Raw genomic sequence first — 12855 nt, 5'->3', positions numbered from 1 at the left:
AGGAGAAACTTCCCATCCAAACTGTCAGATCCAGAGTAGGGATCCCCAACATGTGCCAGAGCTCATTTGCGGGGATAAACCTCACATCAGTGGAGGAAGAGCTGTGGGAGCCATCTGGCCATGGGCATAGCACTGAGAACCAGAGCTCTGACCTGCTCTCACCCCAGTCAGGTGGCTCATTAGCATGTGTGGTCTCTCCTGGGGCCGAGAAAAAAATGTTACCAAGTAATTTGGTGTCAGGAACTCCTGGCACCAAGCAGAGTAGGTGTTCAACAGCTGTCTCCTGAATGAGATGAGAGGCATGAGAGGCCTCACTTGAACCCTAGCAGAGTGCAGGGGGTGGATTTTTGTCTTTTCATCTAATCATTAGTTGGGATAAATGCACAAAAAAGCACCAGCGTGATCCACAAATCCTCTGCAGAGAAAGACCTCCATAATCAGGAATAATGGGTTCAAAGTGAGTGGAAAGAACAGATGGGTTGTAATACGCTGTGCTGGGGCTAGACAAAGCACCGTGGCAGAATCCAGCAGTCTAGCGGCTTCTGGGTTGCTAGCAGGTGGGATCTGAGGAGGCTGAGGCTTCAGGGCCATTCCCCAAGACTCACCAAGTACAAATGGAGTCCCTAAGGGTGAGGATGGGGAATGAAGCAGCCAGAAGCCGAGGTCTTGAAGGGAAGCGGGCCAGGAGCGAAGGGCAGGCTTGATGCAGGGGGAATTGTGTGGCATGGTCACCTAGACTCAGGTGGCCAGAGAGTGAAGCCTTCCTAAGGCCACACTGATGGCAGCAAGGTTGGGGGAAACCTGATCTCAGACCAACAGCAGTGGGGAACTCCATCTCAGAAGAGTGTGGAGGAGAGCTGAGCTGGTGGTCTTGGCCGAACTTAAAACCTTAGAAGAGGGCTTTAGCAAACCTGGATGCCTTACCTTCAAGTCGAAACTCAAAAGGAAATCCTCCCTCCCCTCCCCTCCCCCTCTTCCCTTCCTTCCTGCCCTCTTCCCCTCCCCCCAACTCTATCCCTCCTTCCCTTATGGTTTCATGCCTATAGGGTTCCCTCAGCTTACAAGTAGCATTGGCCACACACACACAGATGACCCAAGCCATGAGAAGCGAGTGTGAGAGGCAGTGAAATCGAGACCATTGGATTTATCTCCTCGAGAGTTAAAGAGGGTGGGACCATCAAAAACAACATACAGGCTGGGCCTGTGACATCATCGGGATCTGAAATGCCCCCAAGTGCTCGTGCACTCAGGGCCTGGTCCCCAGCTCATGGTGTCCAGAGGGAAATCTCGAAGTGGGGGCTTGGTGGAAGGAAGTTAGGTCATTGGGGGAATCTCTTTGAGTTGGGGGCCAGCCAGGCAGGGCTGCACAGCGAGACCCTGTGAAGAAGAAGAAGAGGAAGAGAAGAGGAGGAAGAAGAAGGAGAAATGGTTTTTAAAATTATAGAACTTTTAAAAATGAAAAAAGTGCAGATTAAAAGAAGCATACTAGTGAGAAAATAAAATAGGGAAAGAGAAAATTCAACATTTGAAAGATTAGTCCAGAGTTTTGTTGGTTCTACAACGAGAAGATTAGTAAATATCCTGCTAGAGGCACAGAAAGAAAAAAATGGCGAGCTGTGAGGAAGACAATGATGAAGGGATGTGGGGCTGGGCTGGAGAGAGGACTGTCAGTACAGCACTTGACACACAAGGGTGAGAACATGGGTTAGGGTGTCTGCCCCCATGTAAAAACCCAGCTGTGGTTTCCTGTGCCTGCATCCCAGTGCTGGGCTGTGCACAGAGACAGTGGGATCCTGGGAACATGCTGGCCAGCGAGTCCAGCCAAATCAGCAAGTTCCAGGTTCAGTGAGAGACCATGTCCCCAGAAAAATTGGAGATGATTGAGAAAGATACCTGATGTCAGTCTCTGGCCCCTACACAGGCACGTGCTTGCACACACATATACACACACACATGCACATACAACCCACAATCATACATGCACACACAACACACACGTAGACACAGCACACACATGTACTCAGAATACACACACACACATACTCACATGCACACATAGCACATACATTGTACACACAGTACACACATGTATACACAATACACACATGCATCACAAGACACATACACACATGTACACACAACACATCTACATACAACATACATATGCATATACAACACACACATACACACACCAAAAAAGAATGATAAAAAAGAGACACTGGCGAGTATTCTAGAATAGATAACCCAACTTAAGTATCCAGGAGGCACAGTGCATCCCAATCCAGCTAAAAAGATGTCCCCATGCAGATGCATAAAGCTGCAGGACATCCCAGGAAAGGAAAGCAGTCACATCTCAAAATCATCTGGAAAAAGAACAACAGCCACACTGTGAGCAGATTTCCTCAACATCCATGGAAACTAGGAGGGTAAAGTACATTCTTAGGATGCTGAGAGGAACGGGCTATCCCTTTAGAAACGCTGTCCATCAGAAGCACCACTGGAGAATGAGGCTGAGAGAAACATCTGCAGGCAGACACACTTGGAGGCACTTTACCAGCAGGGAGGACTCTATGAGAGTTTACCTCTGGAAGAGGGAAAATGAAAACAGCCCAGGATGCTCAAAGGGTGGTGAGCAGGTGCCGCAATGTGTAAGTCGAGTCACCATGTGTGGGGACGGAAATGTTGAAATGTTAGTTTGTGGAGGAGTGGAAGTCAGGACAGAGAAGGATCAGGAGCACAGCGGTTCCGAAGGCTTTCTTGAAAGGAATTCTTTTGGCAGGAAGATAATCATATGTATTTGTAATGTTCTGTTGTGTTGAATATGTGTGATGAGATGGTGAAGTATTTACCAGAAGGAACAGAGCAGGCGGGTGCTCATTTCCAAATGGATACACAGAGAAGGGAGAGGACAATGGATAAGGGAGATTTATCAAAAAGGGAAACCATTTAAAAAGAAAGAGAAAGAATAAAAATATTTGGATTAGTGAAGAACTTAAGGAGAACACATACGCTAACATGCAAAAAAAATGCAAACACCATTTGTCAGTGAGAACAAAAGATTGTCCCTTTGGGTAAAAATTTAAGAGCTATAAAGTATTTTTAAGAGACATGGTTAAGATAAAATGACATTAAAAGGCAAAAAAAAAGAGATGGAAAAAATACACCATGTGAGTGTCCCTCTATGACATGCAAGAAAGAAGTTTAAAATGAAGTACCATGGGGCTAATTAAAAGTCAGACACAATAAGCACACAAAGCAACAGCGACAAGGAAAATGGAAGCAAAACAGCAATACGACCACGCCAAAGGCTCGGGATTTTCTTTTGGCAGAAGGATCTCACATGCCCTCTCAAGCACACACAGGATGGGAAAGCTTGAGATGTACCAGGCCACTAAAATTGATCTCAGTTAAATCCCATTATTACCAGACAGATCACAGAGCAACTGAGTTAAAAATGTATTTTATTATTTTTAATTAGATATATGTGTGTGGGTCTGTGTGTGGATGTCTGCACATGATTGCCAGTGTCCAAAGAGGCCAAAGGTGCAGGATTCCCCTGGAGCTGGAATTACAGGCAGTTGTGAGCCTGCCTCTGCCTGTTAGTGTCTTTTAAATGTCTGCTGTATATATAATCATGTTCTCTTCTTATTTATAACATTCTACAATAAAAAATCAATTTCCAAGTTGTTTCGATGTCTATAGGAACTCTTTGTTATTGTTGTTTAGTGCTGGAGGAGGAACCCAAGGTCCTGTGCATGCTAGACAAACGCTCTACCACTGGGCTACACTCCAGCTCTTCAGGAATCATTCTTTGTCTTTACCTCTTAGTGTCCTGTTTCATCCATTTTAGTTCTAACTGCTTATGTTTATGTTGGCACACTGGGATTACCATGTACCCCCTTCCTTCTCTCCATCTGGCCTGGAACTCATTATGTAGTTCAGGTTAGGCTTCAGTTCTCTTGCCTAAGCCCCCTGAGTCCTGGTATTACAGGTGTGAGCCAGAAAATGGACATGACTGTATTTCTTACAAATATAAATACAGAAGTCTGAAATAAAATATTAATGAGTCTAATGTAGCAGTGCATGAAAAGATTTGCTAAAATCAAGTCATGGTATTAAATAGGAATGGAAAGAAAGGTTAACATCAGAAAATACAGGAGTTAAGTGGGCAAAATGAAATATGCCTTTCTCAGGGAGGGAACGTATGCAGGTAATAATGAATGGAAGGTGCTACTACTACTGCATGATCAGAAAATGCGATGTCAAACCACAGAGATACTATCACAGACTAACAGAGAATTTCAAGGCTTAACAATCCTCAGTTAAAGGAAGTGTGAATCAGTAGAATATCTTACTCATCACTTTAGGGGAATATAATTGGATACAAGTGTTTTGGAAAATAATTTGTGGTTTTTCTTGCCAAAATTGAATACCTAGATATCTTAAGACCTAGAAAATTTATTCCTAGATACAGAGTCAAGAGAAACTCCTGAAATACATCTAAAAACAAAACATGTATAAGAATACTCACAGGGTGGGGACAGAGTTCAGAGGTGGAACGCTTGCCTAGCATGCTGGAGTCATTCACAGCACCAGCACACACACACACACACACACACACACACACACACACACACACACACACACATGCGCACGAGACAGAGACAGAGACAGAGACAGAGAGAGACAGAGAGAGTCTGGTGGCATCACACTGAATGAAAAAGCTAGTCCTAAAAGCACACATACTAAGCCAGCTTTATAATTTTAACGACAAGCAAAGCAGAGAAAGTATTCTGGAAGATAAGATGGCAGTGTGGCAGGCACTGGAGGCCTGCCCACCTAGACAATAATTGCATGGTTTGAATACGTCTGATATTACTATTTTGGAACTTTTGAGTCTATTAAAGGCTTTCAACTTGCGGGAGAATCTTTGATGGTAAATTGCAGTTAGTGCCTATCAGTTTCAGCTCTTAGCATAGTGGCTGCCCACCTCCCATGTCAGTCCTGTGGCAGGCAGCTGTGCATGTATTCTTAGAAAAGCTAGCACATAGCTTACAGGAGTCAAGGTTGGCCCCAAAGACCCTGCTCCCCCAAAATAGAGGCTCTGTGCTCTGGTTGATGCATCTGATTGTTGTAATGCGTGTGTGAAGACCGCCGGCCATCTTTGTCGTACTTCCCACTGTGGTGCGAGTTCCTCCTCCTGACCCAAGTTACTTCTAGGGAATCTTAAGACCAGGTATTTCCCTTCTCATCCATTCATTTGCTATTTTTTTGGAGCCACGCATTAAAGGGAAGAACATATAAAACAATTGCATTTTTAAAGAGAATTACAAAGTGATCACACATGTGATGGGAAAAATCCAAGACCTTAAATCTATACTTCAGACTGATCTTTCAATACAGAGTCAGCTTAAAACAATAAAAAAGGCAAAACAATAGCAAACCCTGGAGAAAGGAATCTGAGTTCTTGGATTGCTACAATATTAGACTTAAATGCTCACATTTCAATTAAAACAAAAACAAAAACTCCAGGAATACAAAAGAATAGGGAAGTGTGGCCCATTTAGGGGCTGGGATTGATGGAAACTATCTCTGAAAAACACCAGATGACTGACAGATATATTAGACAAAGACTTTGCAATAGTCTCCAAGACATCCAAAGGACCAAAAAGAAAGGATGGAGAAAATCAAGCAACAACATATGAGCAAAAGGAAATATCAACAAAAGAAGTTAAAAAGAAATAAAAAGGAAATTTTGGAGTTGCAAATACCACAGCTAAAATGAAAAACTGACTCCAAAGTCTCAAAGGTGGATTTTGGCAGACAGAAAACAGTCAATGAAAGCAAAGATCGGGTGATAGAGATGACTGAGTGTGAAGAAGAAAGAACTAAGTCTGGCAGAGTGCAGAGACTCTAAGGGATCCCTGGGACACCATCAGGCTGACCACCAACGCACTGGAGGAGTCCCAGAAGGAGAAGAAAGAGACAAAGAGAAAGACTGTTTGAAGGAATGAAGGCTCCAAACTTCTCAAATTTCATAGAGTACAGAAATATGTAAGTATAACATTTGATGATGTATACAAACATAAACCTCCCCCTCGATTTTAAGTAAAATCAACAGGAAGAGGCCGATTCTAAGAGATGCTATGACCAAACTTTCAAAAGTCAAAGATAGGGAGATGATTTAAAAGCAGCAAGAAAGAATGGATTCATCAATAAGATAATCAGGAGACTTCTCATCAGAATTTAGGAGGCCAGAAGTCAGTGGGCTGATTTATTAAAAGTGTGTATGTATGGAAATATTACACTATCACAGTTACACAAATTAATTAATACTAAAAAGTAGGAAGTGAAAGAGAAATTAGGACAATCTTCTGATAAACAAATAATAGCAGAGGGAGTTTGTTGCTGCTAGATATGCTTTATATGAATGCTCAAGGGAGTCCTGAACTTTGGAAGAAAAACACATTGGCTGTATCCCCAGGTTCCAAGTTACATTACAGAGCTATAGTAACAACAACAACAGTGTGATACTGGTGTAAAAACAGACACATTAGTCATTGAGGACCCACATGTAAGCCCACACTCCTACAGCCCTCTGAATTTTGACCAAGAGGCCAACAATATGCATTGGAGAATAAATAGCATCTTCAACAAACAGTACTGACCAAACTAGATAGCTACATGCAGACCAATGAAACTAGATGCTTCTCTCTCACCCCGCACAAAGCTCAACTCCAGATGAATCAAAAACCTCAACAAAAGACCTGGTACACTGTATGTATTCCATTCCAAAGTATAGAATACACTGAAGTTGTAGGCACAGGAAAGGACTTTCTGAATGGAATCCTGATAGCAAGGATATTAAGACCAACAATCAATAAATGGGACCTCATGGAACAGAAAAATAAAAGATACTATCATTCATGTGAAAAGGCAGACTCCAAAAATGTCAGCAATACATCTGACAAAGGATTAGTGTCTAGAATATACAAAGAACTAAAAAATTAAACATCAAGAAAATAAACTACTTGATAAAAATGGGATGTGAAACTAAACAAAATTCTCAAAAGATGAAATACAAATGGCTGAGGAACATTTGCTGTGGGATGTCTTTCTGTATGCTGTGGATAAGTGTTGCTCTGATTGGTTGATAAATAAAGCTGCACTGGCCTATGGCAGGGCAGGATGGAGCCAGGTGGGAAAATCCAGGAGAGATAGTGAAAGGAGAGAGGAGAGTAAGGGGAGATGCCAGCCGCTGCCCAAGGAGCAGCAAGATGCCAGCAGACTGGTAATGCCATGGCCATGTGGCAACTTATAGATTAATAGAAACGGGTTAAGCTATAAGAGTTAGCTAGCAAGAAGCTTGTGCCCTAGGCCATCCAGTTCATAATTAATATAAGCCTCTGAGTGATGGGCTGGGTGGGACACAGGAAAACTTCTGCTACAAACATTTCTTAAAAATGTTCTATATTCATAGCTATCAGGGAAATGCAAATTAAAACTACTTTGAGATTTTCAACTTACCCCAATAGCAAAGGCTAAGATTAAAAAGAATAAGCCAGGTGGTAATGGTACATGCCTTTAATCCCAGCACTTGGGTGGCAGAGGCAGGCAGATCTCTGTGAGTTCAAAGCCAGCCTTGTATACAGAGTGAGTTCCAGAACAGCCAGGGATACACAGAGAAATACTGTCTCAAAAAACCAATGATGGTGATGCTGCTGCTGCTGCTGATGATGATGAACAAATGCTGGCATGGATGTGGAGAAACAGTAGCAGTTATTCACTGCTGGTGGGAATGCAAACCAGTGCAGCCACTATGAAAATCACAGTGGACGTCCCTTAAAAAGCTGGAAACAGATGTAGCACATGATTCAGCTATGTCACTTTTGGGCATATACCCCCCCCCAACTCTATATTCTACTATAGAGATACTTCCATGTTCTTTGGTGTTCTGTTCACAATAGTCAGGAAATAGAAACATAATCAGGAGATTTCTCATCAGAATGTTCATTAGCTGATGAATGGATACTGAAAATGTGGTATATTCTCACAATGGAACACTGTTCTGCTATAAAAAAAAATGAAATCATCAAATCTGGAGGTAAATGGATAGGACTAGAAAGTATACAGAAAGAGGTAAGCCAGATCCAGACAGACAATGATGCATTCTCCCTCCCTCCCCCCTCCTCTCTCTCTCTCTCTCTCTCTCTCTCTCTCTCTCTCTCTCTCTCTTATCTAGCTCCAATTTTTCATATGTGACTATATAATCTGGAGTAATTGTAGAAACCAGGAAAATAAAAAGGGGCCATGGCAGGGGGCACAGGAGAGGGGAATAGCAGGATATAGGTGCTATGAAGAGGGAAATGGAAAAAAACAGGAAAAGGGGCTTTAATTGGGGAGGAGGAGGGAGGTTAATACAGGAGAGGGAATAAAGAGGGGAAAATAACACTAAGGATGTTTGAGAAAGCCATAAAGAATCATGTTTTATTTACCTAAAATTAAGTATAATAATCAGTATATATGTGCATATACATATATATGTGTGTAAATTAATACATGTAAATGAAGTTATGCCACTTGGGCTGACAATGCTTTCCCCATGAGCCATAACGAAAGTCCCAGTGCCATGCATGAGAAACTCCCTTTTAAGTTGTTGGTCAGTAGTTCGAAGAGACTCTCAAAACAATATGGGCTATTGTTCTTGCCTTTGGTTACTTTCTAATAGTCCTAATTGCTGAAGACACCATACTCTTCAGCTAGGACTCAGAAGATCTAAGTTGGATCTGGCCTGAAAGCCTCCTTCCTGAGGACTAGTTTTCAACATGCCAGAAGGTGTTGTGCTAGCTTCCAAGGGAGAGAAGCAACCAATGGTCCTACCCAGCTGTGATGCCCATGATCCACAATAATGACCAGTATGGCAAGATATCCCTAAGGGTGCAATAATGGCACTCATGTCTTGGTTGTAACCTGTGGTGGTATTGTGTTCCCCAAAATATTGTGCACCCTAATAAACTTATCTGGGGTCCGAGAACAGAACAGCCACTAGATACAGAGGCTAGAAAATGGTGGCACTCATACCTTTAATCCTAGCCTTCTGGAGGCATGGATCTCTGTGAGTTCAAGGCCACACTGGAAATAGCCAAGCATGGTGACTCACACCTTTAATCCGAGGGAGTGATGGCAGAAAGCAGAAAGGTATATAAGATGTGAGGACCAGAAACTAGAAGCTTTTGGCTGGTTAAGCTTTCAGGCCTTCGAGAAGCAGTTCAGCTGCGATTTGTTTGGATAAGGACGCAGAGGCTTCCAGTCTGAGGAAACAGGATCAACTGAGGAACTGGCGGAGTGAGGAAGCTGTGGTTTGTCTGCTTCTCTGGTCTTCCAGCATTCACCTCAGGTTTGCTTCTATTAACAAGAACTTTTAAGATATTTGCTACAGTAACCAGCAGCTGTCTATTTGGACTTAAGGCCCCTTCAATAGGGGGAAATCATGTCTGGTACTGGAAACCTATCAGGCTTCCTGGGGACTAGTAAGGCCATGGGTTTCAGAGGAGAACCTTCTATCACCATTTTATCAAACCAGCATGATTCCCAATTGCATTCTAAACACTTACCTTTACATCCACAGATAAGTGTAGCTCTCACACCTCATCAAAGAAACTTTTCTTTGTAACAGACAGAGGCCATTATAGAAAGCAACAACTGGTCTAAATAAGAGAGCAACTGTCATGGGATACCCAGTCCCGAGGCATACATATACAACACAATTCTTGCTTCTAAGGATCAGGGAACATTGCAGAAGAGGGAGCAGAAAGAGTGTAAGAGACAGAGGGCCAGGAAATCAGCTCTGAGATTGTGTCTCCTAGCAATGATAGGGACACTTCACCTATGTACGTCAACAACATGGCTGCCTAAACAAGACCTGAACACTAAGAGACATGCTAACACGGAAGGAGGGAAATCTCACGAGGTCACACACCTAAAGTACATGCAAATAAGGAATGCCGAGACTGTGAGAAATAGTCTACTCTAGGGAGGAGTCTAATTGGTTATCAATACCAACTGGTCAGCCCTGAAATCATATATATATACAAGTAACACTGAATGTACTGAGAAAGTTTATATTTATATATTTATGAATAAATGTGCACATATATGTGTATATAATACAAAAAAAAGAGATCATGAATTTGAGAGGGAATATGGGGGAGGAAAGGGAAGGGAAGAAATGATGTAATTATATTTTAATTTTAAAAAGTAAGAAAAATAAGAATAAAAGAAATTATAAAGTTTGCAGGTAAATGGACAGAACTGGAAACATGATTCTGAGTGAGGAAATCTGGGCCCAGAAAGACAAGTGTCACCCATTTTCTCTCATTGTGGGTGGTAGTTTTGAATATTTAGATATATGTGTTTCATTTGGAATACCTATAGAGGTCAGAACATGAGTAAGGGGCCATGGGGAATGATCAAAAGGGAGGAGAGATTGTGGTGATATTTTTTTCTGTGCTTTAACAAATAAATCTTGCCTGAAGATCAGAGTGTGGAGCTAGCCACTAGAGGCCAGGCAGTGGTGGCACACACCTTTACTAGATTGCAGTAGTATAAAGGGGTAAGAGAATAATGGAACAGGAAGAGTTAAGTGAAGTCAGTGGGAGGAAGGACAGTGTAGAGGAGAGAACACAGGGAGGGATAGCTAACACTAAAGACCCTTTGAAAAAGTCACATGGAAACCCACTACTGTAGAAGCTTCCTAAAACAAACAAACACACACACACACACACACACACACACACACACACACAGAGTTTAAGCAGAGTTATGCAATAATGAGGCAACAATCCCCTATTAGAAACCACAGGCTAACAAACAAAAAGGTCAGTATCAGTAATGGATTGCCTCTTTTGGAGTTGCTGTTCAGTAAAGTTCCATAGATCCCCAGACATTACAGGATATCACCAGTGCCCTTGTTTAGTCTCCAGAATTTGATGGTAAGTCCCTATTGCTGAAGACACCACATATTTGAGTCACAGAATATGAAAAAAATCAAGCTGATACTGACCTGGAAGTTTTCTCCCTACTGGCTAGCTTTCACAGTGCTAAAAAGCATTATACAAACTACCAAAGGAGAAAAGTGATCACCAACATCGCCCAACTGTAAACCCTGCCAGCTACAGCAATGGTCAGCCTAGAAAGACATGCCCACTGGTGCAAGAATGACATAAATATTATGAGAGTAATCAACCACCCTTAGCTTGGATGAAACTAATTTATAGCAACAACATCAGGGCCAAGAATCAGTGGCAGACATGTCATATGCCTAGGGAGAACCTATTACCATTACTCTGTTAAATGGACATAGCATTACACTGATTTCTAATGACTTGCCCTTATATCAGTAGTTTAATGCATCTCTCAACCCTCCTCAGAGGAGCTTCTTCTGCAGTTGATGGTGATTAACACACACAGAGACCCACAATTGGCCAAAATGCACAGAACAACTGCTGAATGCTCAGCCCTTAATGGGACAGCTGTATCACACACACCTTCCTTAGGCTCAGGGATCATTGTAGAAGACCACGTGGGAAGGTTGTAAAAGACAGGGGTAGGTGACTACAGGAAACAGTACTTTCCAGGTACAGCAGGACAGTTGTACACATGCATTCATAATAACTGAGACAGCACAAGACTTGTGCAAGCACAAGCCAGGCAAAATTCAAGCATGGAGGGGGTGGGTGGGCATGAAGTCTCATGCCTAACTAAGGAACTATTGATTGTGAAATATTCCTATACACTGTAAATATATGCCACTGTGATCGGTTTAATAAAGAAGCTGACTGGCCAATAGCTGGACGGGATAAGGTTAGGCAGGAGAACCAGACTAAGCACTCTGAGAAGAAGGGCAGAATTAGAGGAGTTGCCAGCCAGAGATGAAGAGGAAACAGGAAGTGCATGATGAAAGAGAGGTAATGCCATGTGGCAGAATGTAAATTGATATAAATGGGTTAATTTAAGTTGTAAGAGCTAGTTAGTAATAAGCCTGAGCTATTGGCCAAGCATTTATAATTAATATTAAGCCTCTTTGAGGTTATTGGGAAGTGGCTGCTGGGACACAGAGAAACTCTGCCTACAATTGATAGCTAACAGGAGAGGGAAAGACTTTTTTTTGTTTTTTGTTTTTTGTTTTTCGAGACAGGGTTTCTCTGTGTAGCTTTGAGCCTTTCCTGGAACTCACTTGGTAGCCCAGGCTGGCCTCAAACTCACAGAGATCCACCTGGCTCTGCCTCCCGAGTGCTGGGATTAAAGGCGTGTGCCACCACCGCCCGGCTAAGACTGTTTTCTTTAAGGGTATATCCGCTGGTGGGTTGATGACGCTCCAGGGGAAGGCCACACAACCAAAGAAGTTTTGTTTTTTGAAAAAGATAAATAAGATTGAGAAACCCTTAACCAACCTAAATAAAAGAGACAAAAGGCCCAAATTAAGTAAAGATAGATATGAAAAAAGAGCCATTATGACAGACACCAATGAAATTCAGAAAATAATTCTGATATACCTTAAAACATTTATTAAATTAAATGGAAAATCTTAAAGAAACAGATCATTTTATGGATGTATAGGACCTACTAAATGAACCAGGTGGGATAAATAATTTAAACAGATCTGTAACACATATCATGTGGCTCAAAATTACCTATAAATCCAGCTTTAAGGGATCTATCATTCTCTTCTGACCTCCATGGGCACCTGTATACATATGGAATACATTCACACAAATACATAGACACAAGCACACATACCTGCCCTGAGAGATCTCAAATTATCTAATGACTCATCTCAAGACTTTTGAAAAACAA

The 12855-nt window shown here is 42.1% G+C and overlaps 1 protein-coding gene across 4 annotated transcripts in view; it reads right to left on the bottom strand.

Moving 5' to 3' along the window:
• Positions 1 to 12855, bottom strand: part of Cacna2d4 (calcium voltage-gated channel auxiliary subunit alpha2delta 4) — a 108160-nt gene that overhangs the window by 79804 nt on the left and 15501 nt on the right. The gene's annotated exons all lie outside the window — the stretch shown is intronic.

This window comes from Peromyscus eremicus, chromosome 3, assembly GCF_949786415.1.
Source record: "Peromyscus eremicus chromosome 3, PerEre_H2_v1, whole genome shotgun sequence".
Taxonomy (NCBI): Eukaryota; Metazoa; Chordata; class Mammalia; order Rodentia; family Cricetidae; genus Peromyscus; species Peromyscus eremicus.
Note: the sequence above shows the minus strand (reverse complement) of the source record. Positions and strands in the feature narration are given on the sequence as shown.